Source organism: Anabrus simplex, chromosome 9 (genome assembly GCF_040414725.1).
Source record: "Anabrus simplex isolate iqAnaSimp1 chromosome 9, ASM4041472v1, whole genome shotgun sequence".
Lineage (NCBI taxonomy): Eukaryota > Metazoa > Arthropoda > Insecta > Orthoptera > Tettigoniidae > Anabrus > Anabrus simplex.
In genome coordinates, this window is record NC_090273.1 from 30,636,003 (window position 1) to 30,660,937 (window position 24,935).

General features: G+C 38.2%; 1 pseudogene; it reads left to right on the forward strand.

Annotated features, from left to right (window-relative positions):
* Positions 1 to 253: 253 nt before the first annotated feature.
* Positions 254 to 24,935, forward strand: part of LOC137502149 (small ribosomal subunit protein uS17-like) — a 39,116-nt pseudogene continuing 14,434 nt past the window's right edge.

Genomic DNA, 24,935 nt, shown 5'->3' on the forward strand with positions numbered 1-24,935 from the left:
GAAAAAGTTACAAAACCATAGTCACATCAAAATCATGTTGATAGGGAACACAATAGGTATCACGCCCTCTATTCCCTGATTTCGGCTAAGTTCTTTTGACTTGTTTGAAATTTACATTTGAACTTGGAATTTACATTTCAGAAAATTAAAGTTACATAGTTGAAGCTCAGAAACATTCCCCTCAAGCTATCTTTCAAACACTATCACCTAGTAAAACCAGGGCTGCCATTACCTTGAGCTGATTGACTACTCGATGTTGGGTGAGGCACCCCCACCTCCTCTGTTAACACACACTATGTCGAAAGGAACGATCAACAAGACTACCTGGCTCGAAAAATGGGCCAGCTTATATACCCGAGAGGGAGGTTCCAGAAAACTCTGGGCTAAGGACCGATACACCCCCAATTATCATTGGGTAATTTAAGTAGATACAAGACAGAGCTTATTGGCTGAAAAATAAATTTACAAATTTCCTATTGGTCAACATTTGAAGTGGCGGGCAGAGATAGAAGTGCTGTAAACTTTAACACACCGAATACAAAGAATGATCAGTTCAGTTTAGGCTAGAGGTCATGCACAGCACCATGAAGAAGGAACTTGAGTACCTTTGGGCATATCATTCGAAATGATAAATATAGACTCCTTCAGCTTATCTTAGAAGGTAAAAGTGAAGGAAGGAGAAGTAGGGGAAGAAGAAAAATATATTGGCTATGGAATGTACGAGAATGGTCTGGGCTCAGTATCCCCGCTCTCTTCCGAATTGCTGAGAACAAGAACCAGGTCGCCCTGGTGACAGCCGACATCAAATTAGGATTTGGTAGAAGAAGAAGAAGAATACACTAACTCCCTTCACCGTCAAATACCCCCGTGGTCGTCGTAATGTCCACTTTACTTCGTGCATAACTTTGGAGTAATCAACCAAGTGAGGTCATCAGCCAATACTGATCTGCATTTAGGGGAGTCGCCCAGGTGGCAGATTCCCTATCTGCTATTTTCCTAGCCTCTTCTTAAATGATTTCAATAACATTAGAAATGTATTGAACATCTCCCTTGGTAAGTTATTTCAATCCCTAACTCCCCTTCCTATAAATTAATATTTGCGCCAATTTGTCCTTATTGTGATCTTTCCTACTTTTACAAACGCCATTCAAACTTATTCGTCTACTAATGTCATTCTACGCCATTTCTCCGCTGACAGCCCGAAACATATCACTTAGTCGAGCAGCTCGTCTTCTTTCTCCCAGTTCTAACCAGCCCAAACTTTGCAACATTTTTGTAACGCTACTCTTTTGTCGGAAATCAACAAGAACAAATCGAGCTGCTTTTCTTTGGATTTTTCCAGTTCTTGAATCAGGTAATCCTGGTGAGGGTCCCATACACTGGAACCACACTCTAGTTGGGGTCTTACCCGAGACTTATAAGCCCTCTCTTTTACATTCTTGCTACAACCCCTAAACATCCTCATAACCATGTGCAGAGATCTGTATCCTTTATTTTCAATCTCATTAATGTGATTACCCCAATAAATATCTGTCCTTATGTTAACACCCAGATACTTACAATGATGCCCAAAAGGAACTTTCACCCCATCAACGCAGTAATTAAAACTGAGATGACTTTTCCTATTTGTGAAACTCACAACCTGACTTTTAACCCCGTTTATCATCATACCATTGCCTACTGTCCATCTCACAACATTATCGAGGTCATTTTGCAGTTGCTCACAATCTTGTAACTTATTTATTACTTTATAGGGAATAAAATCATCCGAAAAAAAGCCTTACCTCTGATTCCACTCCTTTACTCAAATCATGTGCATATATATATATATATAGGAAAACATAAAAGTCCAATAATATTTCCCTTCAAGTTGTTATTTCACTGCGAAGATTGCTAGGAACATGTAACCCTTAGAGCAATTATCACTATCACCGTCACGTAAGTGCTGTATTAACTTGAATGACTACCTTTATAATTCCTTTTTATGCCATTTATTATGTACCCAAAATAATATGTCCTCTACCCTAACTCCCTTCATTGTAACATACTCTCATGAACGTCGCAATGTCTACTTTGCGTCGTGAATAACTTAGAGTAATTTCCGGTCATGTAGTAATCTCACTGAGAAGATTGCTAAGAACATGTGGCCAAACGACCTGCCGTTATTGAATGAAGTTGCACTGGCACTTCAATGTCTACATAAGGGACTTGAGTAAGAACAGTTTACTTCCTCCATTTGTAGGAAAGTGGCATCAGAATATTACGGATCATTTAATTCTAACTGTTCTTCCCCTCAGCAGAACGGTAATCCTCCCCCATTCTCCAAACATCATGCTAAATAGAATTGCACTGGGGTGTTACAAAGCGATGTATGCAGATAGCTGGGCGGTTGTGTGTGAACAATGGGATGGAAGGGAGAGAGAAGAGTATTTACATTCATCATGAGGTAAGGTGGGAAACTCAAAACCTTGACAGTACTGCCACTTATATTTCACACAGTTGGAAAAAAATTTATCCAGAATTCATTGACATTCTTTACTGTCATAACTAGAACTCAGAAATTGAAGTTCTATAAATTGCCAAAAAAGGATCTATAAAACACCTAGAAATGCGCAAAAATGACCTAACAACTGGCAAAAAGGACTAAAATGTGATACAAATTAATTAAAATTGAATTTTAACTACATATTTAATGAAGGAATATATACGTTAAAATAGTTTACTACCGGGCGAGTTGGCCGTGCGCGTAGAGGCGCGCGGCTGTGAGCTTGCATCCGGGAGATAGTAGGTTCGAATCCCACTATCGGCAGCCCTGAAAATGGTTTTCCGTGGTTTCCCATTTTTACACCAGGCAAATGCTGGAGCTCTACCTTAATTAAGGCCACGGCCGCTTCCTTCCAACTCCTAAGCCTTTCCTATCCCATCGTCGCCATAAGACCTATCTGTGTCGGTGCGACGTAAAGCCCCTAGCCAAAAAAAATAGTTTACTAAAAACAAATTTCGCAAATCCGTCTGTTCGGTCTACTGGACCGATTTGCTTCATTTTTGTTTTATTTCCTGAGGAATTACCTGCCGGTGAATGACAAGGCATTGGTAGGTCCTTAACTTCACCCAACTTTGAGTAATCATAAAATCAAATCATTAAATGATCATTTCAATAATTGCAGGCGAAGGCTTACCCTAACCCGCAATACATTCTGTACTTAGCAGGTTGCTAAGCGACTAACACTTTAATTAAAATTGTGATATTTTTTATTTTTCAATGTTTTGCCTCCCATTTTTGATGGTTTTATGAACATTTAATAAGAAGCGCGCAGTTCGGACTCAACTTTTGTGTGTTGGTAGATTAATGTCAGACGAACAAACTGACTTATGTATCAAATTCATACGCTGCCTACTGTTTGCTGGCACCATCTCTTAGTGAAACCGTAAAACACTTCTGCATACACCTGGTATGTCTACTTCGAGTTTCCAACACGTGCATTCGAAATTCTGTAGTAGACATGTTTTTCTTTCTTTTCCCGAAATAGACCGTTTAGAAGTCCTGATTCCGAGGAATAGCTGCTGTGCGGATGTATCATTGAGGAGGATGTCACTTCCATAGATATATTGCACTTTGTAAGATTAAACGTACTGTACCTCCGTCAGATGCTTTATATGCCGTATTTGCTTGCATTATTTGGTACTTCTTTAAGTCACAATCTTCTGAACACTAGTTAGATGCCTTCATAAATTCGTTCAGAATCAGTCCGATCAGCAAACATAATGCAACGGCTGTACTCAGCCAAACATTTCGTGTGTTTGTTTCTGAGTATACCATAAATTAAGAAATACCACCATGTAGCTAGCATAAAACATCCAAATGCAGCAGTTCAATATCGCGTAATTAAGATAGAAACAGAAGTACAAAAATGAGTATTATTTTCTCACTATTTAATTAAGCTAATTCAATTGACTTTGTTTGAATCATCAGTCCATAGACTGGTTTGAAGCAACTCTCCACGCTACCCTATACTCTGCTAACCTTTTTCATTTCTACGTAACTAAAATATCCTACTTCTGATCTACTAATTCATCTGAATTCATACCTTGGTCTACACAAACCGTTCTTACCACCTCCACTTCCCTCAAAAACTAACGAACAAGTCCTGAGTGTCTTAAAGTATGTCCTATCATTCAGTCTCTTAATCTCGTCAAACTTATTCAAATCGATCTCCTCTCACCAATTCGAATCAGTATCTCTTCATTCGTGATTCGATCTACCCATCTCACTTGCAACTTTCTTCTGTAACACCACATTTCAAAAGCTTACCTTCTCTTTCTTTCTGAGCTAGTAATTGTCCATATTACACTCCCATGTAATGCCACGAGCCAGTCTTCAGAAACATCTTTCTAATTCCTAAATCAATGTTCGAAGTGAACGAATGTCTTTTCTTAACAAAGGCCTTCTTTGCATGTGCTGATTTGCGTTTTGTGTCCTCCTTACTCCTACGATCCTTACTTATTTCACTACACAAATAACAATATTCGTCTATTTCCTTTAAGACTTCATTTCCTGATTTAAAATTTCTTGCATCACCTGTCTTCGACTGCACTCCATTACTTTTGTTTTGGACTTATTTATTTTCACACTGTACTCCTCCTTCAAGACTCTCTCCATACCATTCAACAATTTCTCTAGATCTTCTGCAGACTCAAATAAAATAACAATATTTATCGGTAAATCTCATGGTTTTGATTTTCTCTCCGTGTATTGTGATTACCTTTCCAAGTTCTTCTTTGATTTCCTCTACCGCCTGTCCTATGTAAACATTTCATTGTAAGAGATACTCAGACTTTTTTGTGTCTCTTTCCTTCTTGTGAGAAATTGTAATATTGTCCGCAAATTTTACAGCTTCTTAAGCGAAGATACAGTAGATTGTATACATAGAAATTTGTTATTCATTCTCCCTTCCGCTTTCAGGCCCATACATACAGCTGCGCATTTCCTTTATTTTCTTCATCTCGCAGTGACACTCCGTATATCACGTCTTAATTTTAAATTACCTGGAAATGTTCATCATAAAAGAGTTTGTAACAGAATTATCTCAACAAAATCGCTAAAATATTCTTTTAAGTTATTAAATTTGATCCGTTTTACTTCAATACATCTTTCCGTAAGATTGTGCTCTTATCTACCATCGTTTTAACGTGTTTATGTTCTATAATTTTAGAAGCTGTATTCGAAGTTGAATTCCAGATAATTGATTTAAAGTGACGATGCTGTTTCAAGGTGGATTAATCTTATAATCGTCATGCTCTATTCCTGTTCTGTATGAGTAAAGTGCAGTAATGTACTTCCTGGAACTTCACTGTGTTAAGAAAAGTAAGTATATTCATTAACTAGAATTTACACACGGGCTCCACCCGCTTTGTATCATTTTGTTAATTAATGTCCACATGGATTCATCTGCGAAATTTCGAGGCAATTAAATGAAACTTAAACTCTTCTGGTATTATTACTATTAATGATTATCCAATTAAAAACCCTATTTCGCACATGGTATATTAGGAGTATAGAAAACAAAACTAGATTAACGCATAAAATATTAAATAACTTAATTCTGGGGCGATTTGTATATAAAACGGAGAAATTTATTAAATCATTGTAACATCCACTTTTTAAATAAAGCTGTAAAAGGTGCTTTGGAATGTAAATCACAGATATTTAAGTGAATTACTAATTCATCTTTATGTCTTAAAAATGGGACAGTCAAAAGAAGATGATACATAGTTTGTGACGTTTCACATATGTAGAATGTAATATTATACCAACAAACACTTGAAAGTACATCACAAATAGAAATTGTACTATATCTATTTTCTGCAGTTTGCTAGCTTTTCTAAACTGCGAATTATTCGTACCGGTTCGTTAAGTTTCTACATCATTCGTAATTGAAACTGCGAATTATTCATATCGATTTGTTAAGTTTTTACATTGTTCCTAATTGAAATAGCGAATTATCCATATCAATTCGTTAAGTTTTTACATCGTTCCTAATTGAAATAGCGAATTATCCATATCGATTCGTTAAGTTTTAACATTGTTCCTAATTGAAAAAGCGAATTATCCATATCGATTCGTTAAGTTTTTACATCGTTCCTAATTGAAATAGCGAATTATCCATATCGATTCCTTAAGTTTTTACATCGTTCCTAATTGAAATAGCGAATTATCCATATCGATTAGTTAAGTTTTTACATCGTTCCTAATTTAAATATAGAATTATTCATATCGATTCGTTAAGTTGTTACATCGTTACTAATTGAAATAGCGAATTATTCATATCGATTCTTTAAGTTTTCACATCGTTTCTTACTTCTAAATCAGTAATTCAGTATCGTAGAATAAACAATATCACGTTTCACACGCATTGATATAGTACAATCTCATAAACCAGCAGCAGTTTCTCCTACTAAGCATGTAGTTACGATTTCACCTGATGTTGAAGTTTAGGTGGAAGATTCTTCAGAGCAGAATTTCGAATCTACAGCTGGAACGAAGTCTCTATAGGCTAGAAAATATCTAATAAATTCATCATTTAAGAGTCATGAAACGAAGACGGATTCAAAAACATACGAGTGAAGCAAGCAATTCACACCTGGAAGCTATCATTCCATACTCATTCACGGAGCCGAGGATAATTTTCCAGAGAATAAATTCTAGATATTCCTTACTATTTTATGTCCCATGATATTCGTTAAGCAAGTCTATCTGTTAAGAGTTTTACCATCAACAATGTCGTCAACACATAAAACTGCTTACCCGTACACCACATATAATGATCAGTTTTATTAAGTATTTGACGATATTACAACATTTTCGACCCAACTGATTCACCCATATGCTCCTACATTACGAGTACGGCACTGGTTGCCAAATGGTACAGTGTTTGGAGGAAGGCATCGAATCATGCAGTTCCCGAAACACCCCATGACACCTGGTACAGGGTAATGCACGATAAGGTGCCCACAAACAGTAAGTTTCACCGCATTGGTATAAAAGAAGACGATATGTGTACGATATATAGGAACTGTTGTGATACCATACATCACAGACTTGTTCAGTGCGAAGTCATCAAGCAGGCGTGAAGAAAATTTAGGGGGATATTACGAACTGTTTCAAATCAGTCAGACATCTGCATTGTCACCGACTACCTCATGTGTCCGACATTCAGCTTGAGACCATTTCAACTGAACTGCGCAGTAGCGCTGCTGCTAAGGTGTTGCACGTTAGAAGTACTGGAACGGAAGAAGATATCTTTTCGTAAATCAGCCTCTGGGTACGAAACAATTCAAGGTGCCCCCAGAAGAGGAAATGCCTCATAGAACGTGCCGGTAAACTGGCTGGGCTATGTTAACCCTTTGCAAGTGCGGTTTCAGTGCTCCAGTATTATAGTATGAACTAGGAAAAGAAATGTAACAATGGAACAGTGATTCGCTACATCTATTTGAAATTAGTGTGGAACTTTTCAGACTTTTCAAGTGTACTATTTAACAATGATCTTGTTTTCTAGTTTCAAGTCTTGCACAGGGCAATGCTGTTGTTTCAAACGTCACACGAATAAACTTGGTTTAATATGATTATTTATAATTTGTAATTATATTAATTATTAAATTCCTGAGGAAAAATAGGTTTGTTATAAAAAATCCATTTATAGGATTGAGGTTAATCGCTAGATTGTATCACAGAGCAGAATGTAGGGATGTACCTACGACGAGTTAAGTCCAGTACCTGCCATGCTGAGTGGCTCGGACGGTTAAGGAGCTGGCCTTCTGACCTCAACCTGGGAGGTTCCATCCCGGCTTGGTCCGGTGGTATTTAGAGATGCTCAAATACGTCAGCCTCGTGTCGGTAGATTTACTGGCACGTAAAAGATCTTCTCCGGTACAAAATTGCGGCAGCTCAGAGTCTCCGAAAACGTAAACGTAGTTATTGGGACATAAAAACAATAACATTATAAAAATCCTGTACCTCTAAGAGATTTAACCATATTCCTTGCTTTTCTAAGTTTCATGCTTTTTGTTTGTTCAGTCTATTCCTTAAGAGACGTGGTATAAAAATAGCGTAAGCACATAAAACCTTCTACGCGTATATCGCACATTTTTACCAATTGTATTTTATTAAATCCTTGACGATGTAAGTGCCTCTCCGAGCCACCCGAGTGCCCGATGAGCCCTGGTGCAAATGTTGGTACTGATCAGTGGCGGCGTGTGAAATTGAATGACTAGCAAACAAACTTTTTCTCACTCATAATAGGAAGTGAAACTGAAAAATTACGATGTTGTCGTTCATGGTGGTAGTGGTACGATTCAAGGACAAACAAAAAATTTACCTAAAGCGAGAGATTTGATTTAACACAGACAGAAAATAAAGAATAAAAATGGACTCTGCCGAATATTTCACACTCTTGCATTGTTAGACAGTTTTAAGAGAAGGTAATAGATGTAAGGAAAATATCAAATTAATATTTATAGTTATTTATATAATACGATCTGTTTTGTTTTTTATTGCATTCATAAAATGTATTATGATTATGCACTGAATACTTTCATTTGGAATAGTATTTTGTTACGTTATTGTGTTGCTATTAAATAATTCTCTAATTTTATTTTATTTCGTATTTCAATGTTCCTCATTACTTAAATGTCATTATCTTAATTAAGTGATGCTTACCTTAAGCCTTAATCTTAAAATATGCCTGTTTCAATATAAATTTAGTTTATTATTATTTTTAATTCGTTTAGCCTCTATGGTTGGATCTTCCTCTAGACTCAGCGAGGGATTCCACCTCCATGCCTCAAGGGCGTTGTCCTCAAACATGAGATATTTGGACGTAGATACAAATGAGGATTAGGAAAATACTTCTCCCAGGCAGCCTCGCCTGCTAAGCTGAGCACAGGCCTTGTAGGGGATGGAGAGACTGGAAAAGGTATGCAAGAGAAAGGGAAGGAAGCAGACGTGGCCTTAAGTAAGGTACAATACCGGCATTTGCCTGAAGAAGAAATTGGAAACTACTTCGAGGATGGTTGAGGCAGGAATCGAAACCTCTCTACTCAGTTGACCTTCCGAGCTTGAATGGACCCCGTACTAGTCCTCATACCACTTTTCAAATTTCGTGGAAGAGCCGGGAATCGAACCAGGGCTTCTACCGCTGGCAGAACCACTACACCACAGAGTCGGACTATTTATTAAACATTGTTTCAATTCTAATAACTTAATTGAAATTTAACTATTTTAATATTTTATGTTAGACGGTAAACTTAATGTCGTCAAGCATAACCATTGAACAAAGCAATTATAAATAAATAAATAAATAAATAAATAAATAAATAAATAAATAAATAAATAAATAAATAAATAAATAAATAAATAAATAAATAAATAAATAAATAAATAAATAAATAAATAAATAAATAAATAAATAAATAAATAAATATACTGCACTGCTTCACAGGAACGGTTGGCAGTTTGTCTACATAGCAGGGAGTCGAACCTTTTAATTTAACCTATGATACTTACACTTCGGTCATTGAGTACTCAAGTTAATCTGCATCAGGTTCATTTATTCATTTATTCGTTCATTCATGTAGTATCGGCCAACTTTGGACCACGTCATTTCAAATATCTTCCTTTGCCTTTGGTGTCCGCCCGGTACTTCCGCATGCCTGTCGTTCTTTCCTCTTCTGTGTGCCTCGGAAACCCTGAACACTTGAAGTTTCTTCCCAGTGGTACACGATCCTGGATGTCATTTCGTGTGATTCCCATTTCTTCAAGGCCGCTATCCACCTCAGTGAACCAAGCTCTTTAGTTTTCTTTTGCTGAAAGAAGCTAATGATGCGGTTGATCAGCTTGTTTCGAGCATTCCTGTCACATGCCCATAAAATATAATTATTCTTTTCTGGATGATATCGGTTATCTTCTCTCATCATCATCAGTCCGTTTACTCATTGCTGAGCGTCGTGACCTCATTTCTTCACTTCGTTAGTAACTGCATCCTTAACGAGATTTTTCCATGCTGAGCGGTCTTCAGCTCTTCTTAAGATATTGTGAAGAGGTAGACCGGTGATCTTCTTTGCTTGGTCTAAACATCTACTTGTTGTTCTGCCTCTTGGTCTGGTGCGTTCAATTTTGCCTTGCAGAATGGTCTTTTCTAAATTGTCTTCTCTACGTAGGCGTAAAGTTCGCCCTTATTCCGTCTTCCTAACTTCCCATTGTCTTTGATGGGACCTAAGATCTTTCTCAAAATATTCCACTCTTTGGCCTCCAGTTTCTTGATCAGAGGTCTTTTTTTTAACATTGCGAGACACGCTGAAGCGTATAAGACCTCTGGAAGGATAACACTGCAGTAATGCCTCAGATTTACTTTCATAGATATGGACCTTTTCCCATTTTGTTCATTCGTAATGTAAAGGCTTCTTTCTCTGACAAATTTGGTGTTATGAGTTCTTGCAGATACTTGAACTTATCTACTCGTTTCATTTTGTGTTGTCCACTGTGAGCTCTCTGGATGCAAACTTGATATTAGTTAAAAATTTTGTTTTCTGCAAAGAGATCTGGAAGCCTCCTTTCACTGTTTGTGTTTTAAGGTGAAAAATCGGTTAAATAGCCGTGTTTAAGGAATCGAAATAAATGCAAGATCATCTGCAAAGTCTAGGCAATCAACACACAAATTTTCGCTTTTGCACACTAGCCTGACTCCGATTTGAACTCCATGATAATTCAGTCCTTTGCGCCACTCCCGGATGACCCTTTCAAAACACAGGTATTGGCATTAAGAATTATTCTTGTTTAATTTACTGCTGGACGTGGTCAGTGTGAAGCGGTGAGGAAATTAAGATAGATAATACTGTGTGCTGAATCAAAGAAGTAGTAGTTAGTAATTTGGAAATGTGGAGGATAATACTGAAGTAGAGGTATTTGATGGTGCTGTTTATTCAATAAGAGAAATTGACTTCGCAAACCTAAAACCATTGAGGTTGAAAAAGAGCAAGAGATGAACAGGGAGGTTGAACAAGAGCCTAACACAGGTAAGTGGAAGCTGTGCTAGACTCAGCCAGTGAATATTTGGTCGCCAACCCACGTTCCCAAGTTGAACATTTCGTAGGGTTTGAGGGATAGGCGCACATTCATCCATTTCTTTCGAGAGTGAGGGGTTACATAAATTTCTTCTAGCCCCAGCCCCTTCCAGAAAAGGGGGTTTTGAATTCTACCAATAACACCAAAGTTTGATTGATTTTTCTTGTAGACTAGCTGTAGTACCCGACTTTCCTCACGCACTTTCTTTGAATGTTTAGTCCAACTCGTTGGCTGAACGGTCAGCGTACTGGCCTTCGGTTCAGAGGGTCACGCGTTCGATTCCCGGCCGGGTCGGGGATTTTAACCTTAATTGGTGATTTCCAATGGCACGGGGGCTGGGTGTATGTGTTGTCTTCATCATCATTTAATCCTCATCACGACGCGCAGGTCGCCTACGGGAGTCAAACAGGAAGACCTGCACCTGGCGAGCCGAACCCGTCCTGGGATATCCCGGTACTAAAAGCCATACGACATTTCATTTTGAAAGTTTAATTTTACGATTTGTATTGATTATTTCTTTCTTTTGACGTTGACTGACAGCTTACGGAAGATTTTGTTAATTTAGAGTTATTGTTTCTGGTATCTGTTTAATTTTTAATTTGAAATTACAATTTTGCGTTAAACTGTTTCCTTACGGCAGCCCAGATTATCCTTAATAAAAGTATTTCGTAAGTTACAGCTGTAAGTATTTGAGCCTCTGGCTATAGATTTGAGGTACACGATTCCAACTGTCACCAATAAGGCTAGGTAGCTTGGAAACTTTGCACTCAACTCAGATATCGGTCATTTAGACCATGTTCTCGTTCACCCCTTCTCAACCCCCTAGCCGTTGGAGGCTGAACTTGGACTTAGGTGACATCCAGAGTGTCACAATTCCTCTCAGCGACCCCGAAAGCCATGGATTAGACACTAATATCGGTATTTTTCGCTTATTTTTACAAGTATAATGTAAGTTATGTGTACGAAGTTCGGTTAAGATCTGTGCTGGAACATACATACATTCATCCGTAATTTCAGTCATTATGAACGTTCTATTTTTCACCCCTTCTGTCTCTCATTCCAGTTGAGGTTGAACATTCACTTACATGGCACCCAGAATGTCGCTGTCCATCTCAGTGACGGCGAAAACTGTGAATTCGACATTATTTTTAATGCCATCCCCTTACCACTCCCACCGGTAAGGGCATTAGGGGTGGCTTACACCTACAGTATTTGTCTCCAGACAGTAAGTCGTAAATGGACCATGTTTGGTTAAAATTGCTCCAGTGGTTTTGGAGATGCGGGAATGTACTTTATAAAACATGGCGGCGTGGTCCCATCCTCCTATATACAGCGTTTCGTACCGGACTCTAATGGTACGGAGTAGGTCGCTGTCACCTAGCGACAATCTGTTCATCAAGGACGATCCAAATCTTGGTGCGGATTCGTAATAAAATTACTCATCATAAGAAGAAAACATATCGAATTTCATTCAAACCACTTCCTAAACCCTCTCAGGAATAATAAGAACAAATTGTGTAACTTTCAATGAACTCGGTCCCGTAGCGTTTGAGTCCATTTAAGACGAACAAACAAATTATAAGAGGATAAGCTACGGAAGATAAAAATAAAACGAAGTCTGGATAACATTGCCTCATCCTCCGCAACATTTTTATCACCCTCTGTTTTCCTCAACGCTCCCTAGTAAAAAGCCTTGTGAACAAGCATGTTAACATAACATAGCACCGCAAGGGAACAAGGGGAATCCGGTGTCAGCAGCCCATTCCGACGCGCTACATCATGGTTTTACAATAGACTTGTTTAATGGAGATTTCAACGGAAAAAAAGTAACAATTGAAAATGTAAAGGCCTGTCATTCCACAATCCTTGCTTGTTAAATCCATTATTGTTATTCTAAAGACAACGTATCCTCTTATATAGGACTGTAGTGCGAACAGCCATTATTTAATGCAATGCCAAAATTGGCTTCTTTTCAGACGCAAAAGAGAACGGAAAATGACATTTTCGGTACACTAGCTGCTTTCGTACATTTTCATTAGAAATTTTCTCTGGATGAACTCCGCCTCACACTAATTTAAACAAGGACAGACGGATAAATGATGCAGCAGCTAACATCGCACTTAAGCTTGTCGAATTGTTTCTCCGCCAGAGTGCAGGACTGTGGTTCCGTACATATCTTCGTATTCCCAGCTACTGTCTAGGTTAATCCATTTCTAACAGGTTAATATCGTATACATCATAACGTTCGTATTAACTTTATTACTCCAACATCAGAGGACCATTTTTACGACCCTGGTAGCTTAGTGGACTGTACACGGCTTCAAATATTTATTTACTTGTTTATTTATTTATTTTAGTTATTGAATATCCTGATAGTTTGAAGCCTTATTTTCATGAGTATATTAGAGTTATAGTTTCATCAGTTAATTCATTATTGGTCCTTGATATAAAATTAGGAAACTTAATTATTGAAGACGTGGGGAATGAATTTAAGGAACTGTTTGTAGCAGCGCGATTTTGTAAACAGTTGATATAATGGCTTTGAAAGTTACATATTACAATTGGTTAGGTGATACTCAAGATTGAATCTTGTCCTTCCAAACATAACACAGCCGAAAAGTAAATGATCCACTGTTGGAGAAGATCACAAAATCACAAATAAAAATCCCCTGCAACGTAAATTTGAAAGCGATCAAATCAGCAATTTTCATGACCGAGGAGAAACTGAGTGAGAACGAATTCGGCACTAATGTTTTGCACTGGAGTCAGCTATATATGTCCGGAAAAACAATTCTCTTGCGACTGACACGTTTGTACTTGATGTCTTATTAGATATGTTTTGATTTGGGCTTTTTCATAGCTTGAGGATGATTTGTTGTAGTTAATTTCTATGTTGGATGGGAAGGCTGCTTTTACGAGGATCTCTGCCTCGGATCCAGGAAAGACAGACGTGGGCTCAAATAACATTAATGTTATTGTTTGAGTACTAAATAATTCCATGTAAACACCTCTAATATTTTTCATAGCAACACACACACACAACACAACAAACAGTCACTGCATGAGTCAAATATGGACGACTTGCGTGGGAAACATGTCACCATTTCTTTTAATTAAATATTTATTTAATCCGTTGACTCTCCAGGCTTGGTGTTTCCATCGGACTCAACGAGGGATCCCACCTCTACCACCTCAAGGGCAGCGTCCTGGAGCGTGAGACTGGGCAGGAGGGCCAGTACGTCTCCCAGGCGGCCTCACCTACTATGCTGAACAGGGGCCTTGTGTGGAATTGTATGACTGGAAATGAGAGCCGATGAAGAGGGAAGGAAGCGGCCGTGGTCTTAAGGTAGGTACTAGCACGGTATTTACTTGGGGAAGAAGTGGTGAAACCACGGCAAACCACTTCGAGAATGGCTGAAACCTTCTACTCAGTTGACCTCCTGAGGCTGAGTGGACCACGTTCCAGTCCTTATACCACATTTTTAACCTTCATTGACTAATTCCAATGGCCCGGGGACTGGGTGTTTGTATTGTCCCCAACATCCCTGCAACTTACATACCACACATAACACTATCCTCCACCACACTGACACGCAGTTAACTACACATGGCAGATGGCGCCCACCCTTATCGGAGGATCTGCCTTACATGGGCTGCACTCGGCTAGAAGTAGCCACACGAAATTATTATTATTAATGGGTGCTGAGGTGAGGTAGAAGCAGTTAGAGGCCCTATAGATTGATCCTACGCTCTGTATACTATCAGAGAGGCTAATATTTGTTTCTTCAGTCGCCAAGAGAAGGAAAAATGTGATGATTATTAACAGAACTCATAACATGCACATACTTATGGACATTTATGGGGAACAAGTTGAACAAATGCGGAAGCTTAAGTAGCGTGGCAGCTGGATGAGAACTTATACCTGGATTTAGAGATCCGTGTACGAATAGAAATGGCTCGTGCTGGCTTCCTGAAAATGAGGAATCTACTGTGTGACACAAGCCTCAGCTTGGAGACACGTTTCAACTTGGTCAGATGCCATTTACATTCAGTGTTTCTGTACCGCGTTGAAACACAGTTAAGAGAATAAAAGCCTTCGAGATGTGGTTGTTCCGAGCGATGTTACGGACCTAGTGGGCTGACCACGTCTCCAATGCTGCCATACTCTGAGGCATGAGGAGGGAACGAATGTTGGTGTGTACAATCAACAAAAGAAAGACAACCTACTTTGAGCATATTATGAGGAATGTAAAGTACAACCTACTAAACATTGATCATGCAGGGTAAAACTGATGGACGTAGAGGTTACGGTCGAAGGAAACAGTCTAGTTTCTAGTAGACTGATGAGGACGGCCGAACATCGCACAGACTTCACTATGATTGTGGCCAACCTTAATTAATGGAGAAGGCACAACACAAAGAAGAAAAATTTTAAAAATTGGGGCATGCGTGGATGTATGCTATGACCCCATTCTCAAGGGTATGGGAATGCGAGACGAAAGAATCGTAGAGCCTTGCATACTTAATACTGTAGAGATCGTACGGTAACAAGCTTTTGGCAAGGGATTTCAGGAAGTTTATATGGAATTAAGAACGCCAGAACGAAACACATACTCAGTTAAGGTCTCCTTGTTTACAACTCCAGATTCCCAAGTTAGACTGACTTATCTTGGATGTGGTGTAAGTTGTTTAGGTAATATCATTCAGAGCGCAGAATGGAAGAGTTTCAACACTTCGAAGAATGATGGTATAGACTGACGAAGGAATAGGACAACGGAGATGCTGAGATTGTAAGGCCTCGCAAGCTTTAAAAACTCTGGGCAGGAAAAGAATAAATGTCAAGAAAGGAGGCAGTATGGGAAATATGAAAGCATGGAGGCTAGCATAACTAAGTGGAAACCATGTTAGAATTAGCAACGGTCCCCTTGGTCAACAAATTACGCCCCCAATTTGAAAAATAATGAGGTTTAGCACTTCTAATCGTCTCGTATGACACGTAGGCCTAAGGGATAATAGGCCTCGCAAGGTTAATACTACATGCGCTGCAATAGACGAATTAACCACGGAAGATTGAAAAGGAAAGATGAAAATAGGGATAAAGTAGAAAAGTGAAAACAGTGCAAGACTTATATAGAGCCCCTGATATTCATCCTATGCCCCCGTTACGAACTTAACATCTCATGGCAAAAATTTCGTTTGGGAGTCACTCTCGATCATATTCTGACTAACAAGCAGCATTGCCAGAATACGAGACTGAAGGTGGAAGCTAGGAATAACATCCTTCGTAAAATTACTAGTTGCACGTGGAGCTCTCTAACAATAAATCAACGAATCAATACTGATTTGCATTTAGGACAGTCGTCTAGGTGGTAGATTCGCTATATTTTGTTTTCCTAGGATTTCCTTAAATGATTGCAAAGAAATTGGAAAATTATTGAACATCTCCCTTCCTATAAATGAATATTTGCCACAATTTGTCCTCTTGAATTCCACCGTTATCTTCATATTGTGATATTTCCTACTTTTGAAGACACCACTCAAACTTATTCGTCTACTAAAGTCATTCGACGCCATCTCTCCACTGACAGCTCGGAACACGCCACTTGTCGAGCAGCTCGTCTCCTTTCTCCCAAGTATTCCTACCCCAAACTTCACAACATTTTTGTAACGCTACTCTTTTGTCGCAAATCAAGCAGAACAAATCGAGCTGATTTTGTTTACTTTATTTCCAGTTCTTGAATGAAGCAACCCTGGCGAGGTTCCTATACACTGGAACCACACTCTAGTTGGGGTCTCACCAGAGAGGAGGGCTGCCAATGTAAAGGGAACTAAAACAGGCCCGTCACCAATCCCACCCGCTGTATGATTATGTAACATCTACCCCTAAATGGAGATCCAGGAAAAGTTTTCTGAAAACCACTGCACTCTTACAAACTACATCGACCACAGCAAGAAAGCAAATGTGGTTTTCTAGACTTGAGAAAACTCTAACTGGCCTCTCACCCTGCGGAAAGCCTTGCACCAGGGCTTGAACTACTCAATCGTCTTCGTTATGGAGATGGAAGATGCAAAAGCAATCTCCATAAATGGCACTTCGGTGTCGACAACGTTAACTCTGACTGCGGTGAACCGCAGACCATGGAACATCTACTGGATTGTACGCTGTGTCCTGCATCTTGTACAGTAGAAGATCTTCTCCTTGCGACACCAAACGCTGTTGAGTTTGCACGCCACTGGTCTAGCGTGGAGTGAATTTGAGATCAACATTTGTGTGTCTACATATTTTTTTGCTTTTGATTTGAATAAATAAATCCTGTGTTTGTAAGTTATGAGCCCTTAAGGGGTCCGATAACTGAAATTTCTTGATTTCCCTACAAAATATTGATTTTCGCAATTATTGCTAAAAATAAGACCAATCCTCTTATCAGAAAATGGCAAACCATTTAGGGTCCATCCGTTTTAAATGCCGTGTGGACATTTTATTGGGTTGCCTTGTGGATGTCTCTGGCGCGGCCTCCTCACACTGATGGCAATTTATAGCACATTTTGTCAGTATTTTACCATTTACGTTTGAATTCGTCTCCAAGGTTTGACAAATGATAGTGATATGATGTCAGTGCATTACGATGTTCCACTGTTTAATTCATCATCTTTAAACAATAAGAGGTGCATTCAAAACTTCATATGTTTTTCTCACCTTTCATTTTTTCAGTACTTTGCTTTTTTCGAATAGCTCCATGTGCTGCAGTTCTTGTCTGATTGATATGAAACTTCCTGAAGTTATAGTAATATCTTCAACTAACAAAACATACTTATAAAGAGTTTTATTTGTTGATTGGAAGCAACGTTACATGCGTCTGATTACGCCAGTATATTACTTTTGTATAGAAATTAGCAAACTAGAAATTCCAAATTTTTTAGTCTGACAAAAATTTGAAGATAATTACATTTTTAAGTAAGATATGTTTTATATATGTTTGCAAACACCAGTATCAAATGTTGAAGTCACAGAAAGCAAAATTGTGTCTCAGGGAACTTTTTCAGTAACTCATAACTAGATATCAAAAACAATAATTGAAGAAGATTGAATCAACCCACTCCTTTGAAACTTGGTATAATAGGTAATATTTAGTTCTTGAATGTGGTGCAAAATTTCATGTTCTTACTTGCAAAATTGTAGAGGATGAAAATTTCCGTTCGTTCCCCTTAATATTCACAGGATCATGCCCTTTGTCCTAGTACACGGTTAAGATACTTAATAAAACCAATGAGAATGACCTGCACGATGTATTTCCCAAGTAAATGCTGCACATTTTCTGTTCATTTATAGTTCGTGTTGATCTGGTTGTGCCAATGTGTATGGAACATGTTTAATAACTTACGATGCATTGATCTCTGCACTGAACTATGTAACTGTAATTTAGACCGGGAATCGAATGTTGTAAATGCTATTCCATCATTAGCACATAGATGAAATAGAAAACTGTTTTATGAATATCCGATAACAGAACTGCAACTCATGGATTCTACTAGCTGATACCAGCCCTGTCTATGACGACAGAGGGTAGTATTTGCTTTGTACGAGAAAGTGATGAGGAAGTTGCAGGATTGCGAGCGACTGCAAAAGGGTACCTCAACAATGTTGTGTGATTGGATATTATACAATGGAATGATGGAGTGCGGGGGGGAAGAGGGGAGTTCAGTATGTAAGTTCCAGACAGTGAAACCGTCCTCTCACTGATAATTACTGACTTGATGGAGTGAAACTCCCTCATCGGGATCACCATAAGCACCTACATGGTAATAAAAGAAAAAACTTTCATTGCAAAAATCATATTAACGAAGTTGTAAGTAAATGCTACAGATCTCTTCATGTTGTTTTGAGGATATTTAGGATTCACGTAAGGTTATAAGGGAGAGGGCATGTCTCTATTAAAGTATGGTTCAAGTGTATGGGATTCTCACTAGGATTACTTAATTCCAGAAGTGGAGAAAATCCAAAGGAAAAGAGCACTGTTTGTTTTGAGTGATTACCGATAAAACAGCAGCGTAAGGCCGGGAAGGCTTGGCGAAAGGGGACGAGCTGTTCAACTAAGCTATATGTTCCGAGCTGTCAGTGAAGATATGAAATGGGATGACATTAACACACGAATGAACTTCAATTGTGGTTTTAAGAAAGGAAGATCATAATATGAAGAAAATTTAGAATTCAAAATTACAAATTTGGACCAGTATTTGTATATAGGAAGGGGAATTAGGGATTAGAGTAATTTACCAAAGGAGATGAAATAATTTAAGAAATTATTAGGTAAGCTAGTTGACTGCGAATCTGCCGGTTCTTTTCTGTTATTCTTCTGCGCGTTTCCCTTCTCCTTCGGATAGTCATCTTAGTTATCTTTGTGATCAATGTGGACTGATGATCACATGGTTTTGCTTCTTATAGAACAATCACGACAACAAATTGTGACTAAACTCCTTCCCATGGCGACTGAACAATACGTGCGTGTCGGCGATGTTCAGCATCGATGAACTTAGGGGTAAAATACATGAACATCTGTTAATATAACTTGGAAAAACGTGTATGAAAAATAATGGTCGTAAAGGGGCAGTCAAATGATAACCAACAACGCGAACATGCAATGGTTTTATTCAAACGTAAATACCACTGGGAGACGAGACGATCAATTCGAGTTTTGTAGAAAGAGATGGGTCACTGACTGATCCACAACCGCACCCCAACTTGCACTTCCTGGTCAGAATGAAACCGACGTCCACGAATGTCTTTCTTTAGGTCGCCAAAAAAGTGAAAGTTACAAGGTGAAATATCCGGACTCTACGGAGGACGCTGTAGTGTTTCCCAACAAAAATTGCTGAAGCGTAGCCCTCGACAAATTGGAAGTATGGGGGCAGTGATATGCGTCCTTCTTGGAATATCCAATGCCAATCGTATACACTCGTCATGGACATGCAGTGTTCGCCGTACACAGTAGATATGCGTCGATGAGTTTCGCTTACTCTAGCACCCTCAGTCACCAAAAAACGAGCAACACTTCTTTCCTCTTCTTTGTTTGCCTCCATTCCTACAGCTGGACGAACATACTAGACCAGTCCGTGCACCAACAAAGACATAATCCAACAACTACGTGCACCTATGACTTGTCATTGTGCAGTTCCCCTAGTACAGCGATGGCAGTATCGACACGTAATAACAGAGTTGCCACTTTTCGCACGGAATGTGTGTTATGTCGAGAGTTCGGTTTACATTTGAGTGCCGCTTACAAATTAAAGTATCTACAAATTTTGTTGTATACGGATTTTAAATAGAACAAAACGTCCGGAGAAATTTGCAAATTTATTAAAATGTATTAATCACGAATATCTCGGTTTTTATTTCTCAAACAATAAGAAGATCCCGAGCATTAAAACCCATGGTTCATATTTTGGACGACTGTATTATGCAGAGTTTCTTGACACGGTTAATATTAACGGAGGAGTTTGGCAGTTCCTGTCCTGGTCCCCTTAAATTTTTCTAGCCTAGTGCACACCTCGTGAAATTAAATACAAAGTTTCGAAAAAATGTGTTGATCCGATGCTCGTGATGTCGCCACAAACAAACAAACAAACAAACAAACAAACAAACAAACAAACAAACAAACAAACAAACAAACAAACAAACAAACAAACAAACAAACAGACAAACAAACAAACAAACAAACAAACAAACAAACAAACAAACAAACAGACAAACAAACAAACAAACAAAACAAAACAAAATAAAACAAAACAAAACAAAACAAAACAAAACAAAACAAATATTCACAGTTCTAGCCCTTCAAGCAAGCAACTCAATGCTGAAAACATCCTAGGGATATGAGCTACGAATTTTAGGTAAATAAAATATTATAAAGTATAAGAATATATTATTTATTTATTCCTAAAAATTACAATCCTTTTCATAGTTATCGTTATCCGGCCAATTAGATTAGATTAGCAGTTTGCCATTTTCTACCACCACGACCGCTAAGGTGAGAAAATGCAGAGGTTTTAAAAATCAAAAAAACGCCCGAGGAACACATAACAGAAAGAATTATGTAAATAAATAAATTTGGCTAGGATTTGAATCAAAATGAAACGAGTAGAGAAACAGGCAATTTTGGCCTGTTTTTAGGCATTTAGACAGGAAGTGATTTTTGAAATTTGTTTCTTTAGATTGATGGAGTTAGGTCAGGCTCACAATCTAAAACCTTTCCGTGCTTTCTACCCCTTCAACTTTCGGTACAATTGAGGAAATTAATTAATTTGACGTTTTCAAAAGTATGGAGACCCATATCTTGTCAGCTAAGAAATATTTTCGATAAAAAGCAAAGAACAAACAGAAACATACAGGGATATACAAATTTACCTCAACCTACTATCATACCTCGTAAAAACGAAGTATACAGAAATAGACTAAATTTTATTTTAGTTTCAAAATTATTTGTTCTAAAAGTGTTAATATGTCCAATTATTCCCTAAATAGTATCCTTGACATCCAGTGAGACCAGTGCCCGCATCTCTGAGCCTGACACATTCAGGAAATGCTATTAAAAATACGCAGCTCCTAAATAAAGAAAGGGATGCTTTTTAAGTGGAGTAAGAAAATTACATTATGCTTAAAGTTGTACCATCCAGAGTTACTTGACTATATAAATGGCTATACCAGAGGCAGACACGAAATTGCTTGCTGGAAATGCTCTCTAACTGAACGCTTAAATCGGTAGTTCGAAGCTATACACTGTACGAGTAAACAGGGAGAGGGCAGTGAGCAAGTAACTTCCGTTTAAATCCTATCAGAAGTGTCCTTAACTACGTTCATGCTGAGCAATTTCATCTAGACTCGTGTTCCAGAAAATCCAATTCAATTGTTCTTTTGAGTGAGTCAGCTTTGTGTAATTCGTGTTAAAGTGATCTTCTGTCCGCCTGCTAACATTCTTCCAGTCTCTATCCTTTTTTACATCACAATTAATCACGTTCGAGAAGCCGCGGCTACACTTGAAGATGTCTAAGTACATGCCTGACACAGCTGTATTTTTATGAGATTACGCAGGAGAATTATCTCTAAATTGGATTGTACACAATTATATCTAGCATGGACAGTGTGAAATCGAACTACGAGTCCTTGTCTCCTTATAAGTCATTTGTGGTCGCTGCAAAATATATCCCGGATTTATGCTGAAATACGAAGTATGTTGATCATCCAAATTAAAAAACAATGACGAAACTAATATTTTACAGTAACTAGCAGAATGTACGTATGGTTGACAGTCGGATGGATAAATGGCAATGTCGCTGACTTGGCTTCGCACCCATCGTTGATGCGAGGGTTTCAGCAGTGTCTCCAGGACAATCTTATGCCCAGACTATGAATTTGTGTGCGATTGATGGCACAAACCTGCGCGAAGCCACGAGCTTGGGAGAGAAAGGATGGACATGAAAGTAGTGTAGGGGGTAACAAAATGCTGTGTTTTACTGGGATCGAAATGAAATCTTGTCACACTAATGCAGTTGCCAGCTGGCCTGCCGACAGTAGAAGAAGCTCAGACAAGGGCATTCAATTACGAGGAGCCGATGTGAACACTTCCGTAGCAACTGGCAAAGTGAATGTTCCTCACTTCTTATTCACGATTCAGCACATCGATTTGCATGCATACAAAACCCATTTAGTGTGCCATAGATAGAGACTGGATCTTTAGGCAGCAATAGGTTAGAATGTAAAATAATTTGCCGCGTAGGAAGGACAGTCTAGCTCGCTCTTCTGTAATGTCATGGGGAGTAACATAACTTAAAGGGGTTCTAGAAGGTCAGGCCCCTAATTTTTATGTAAGTCTCAAGGCAGAACTGTTGTCCGGGCTAGTATATTCGCGTTCCTTACTTTAGTAAATTAGCATTCTAACCTATTAGTACCTAAAATCCGGGCTTTAGCCAGGCGATATCATCGCGCTCTACCAGGACCTACGAAGAACGGACCAAATGCCTAGCCGAATAGTGCTCTCGAACGTGTGCTTTAACAATCCGCACTATAACTTTATGGAGAACCATTAGAGTTATTTTTAATTTAAAACAACTTAAATGAAATAAATATTGAGCCTTTTAAAGATATCTTGCATAAGGACTAATTAACGAAATCTAATATTTGAGAAACTTAGGACACAGGAGAATTATGAACTTCTTTTGGGAGGGGAACTGAATTTTATATACACACACAATGATTCACGACTAATCATTTCCCCATTGTTTTAGTTTTAGCGGATAAAACAGCAATTTATTTATTTTGAGTAACCTTCTTTAAGGACTTGACCTCAACGAACATTCATAAATGAAAAATGGTATTGTTAAAAATTGAATTATTATTATAATTTCTTTAGTGGCAACTCACTACTTTCGGAAATTGTTCAAAATTAATGTTCACCTCTTTCAAAAGATTAAATATTGGAAAAACAGAATAGACCTGAGTTTTTTTTGAATATCCAAGATATATCCACAGGAAATTGCTGCTCTAGTCTTTCAGTAGATTTGACGTGACTGAGTGAGAAAAAAAACAGGCATCATTTCAGTTTAGCCCAAAATGACTCTTTACAAATACATTAATATCAGCAATGAAATATAGTCATATATGCAACCATTCCCTTCAAGAATGTTTGTAAAAAAATACGAAATTCCACCCACCAGTTTTTATATGACGTTTGAGAAAGCATATGGACCGAATTCATTTCATTTTTATGTAGAGGAAATGTTTGAGTGTCTGTTTATTTGTTTTAAATTTTGTGCATGCTAAAATCGGAAAGCACTAATCAATTTCAGCAATTCTTGCACCACTGTGGTGCTTATTTCCTCAAGATTGTTTGAGGCTATATTGTATATAATTATGCTAGGTTTCAGGAGAGATGGTAGTTTTAAAATCAATAGTTATTCGGAAAATTTCTGCATCCACGTTTCTTAAAATTGAATACGTAGCCTGAACTGTATGTTTTTACAAAATATAGGGCCCACGACGTGTAATAAGAATACAGTTTCCTATTAATACTTCGTAGGAATTACTTCCGTTCGCAATATTTTCGTCAATTGAATTATATTCTAAATTAAACCCCACTTTATTTTCTCTAGTTATTGTTAAGTGCATAGTTTTAGTGTCCTTCCGTGTGTCTACTGATATCTTCATCATCATCATCAATATTATAACCAACATATCATCATCATCATCACCATCATCATCAATAATATGACTAACACGGGGCGATTTGGCAGTGCAGTTAGGGGTGCGCAGCTGTGAGCTTGCATCCGGGAGATAGTGGGTTCGAACCCGACTGTCGGCAGCCTTGAAGAAGGTTTCCGTTGTTTTCCATTTTCACACCAGGCATTGTGGCTATAGCTTTATTAAGTCCACGGCCGCTTCCTTCCCACTCCTAGGAATTTCCTATCCCATCGTCGCCATAAGACTTATCTGTGTCGGTGCGACGTAAAGCAGATTGTAAACAAAAATATGTATATATCTCACTAACATATTTATTTATAATAATAGTATTAATAATAATAATAATAATAATAATAGTGCAGATTTACAGTTATCAACATCGATAGTACCACCAACATCATCATCATTAACAAATAAAATAAGAATATAATAATTGTTAGTATATACCTCATTAAATTAGACCTCGTGAATAAACAGAACACCTGAAATATTGTTTCCGACTGCAGATATTATGTTATCGAAGGAAAGTGTATTATTAGTTTACAGTACATTTGACTTTATTTTCACAAGGACTTCTAATGCAGT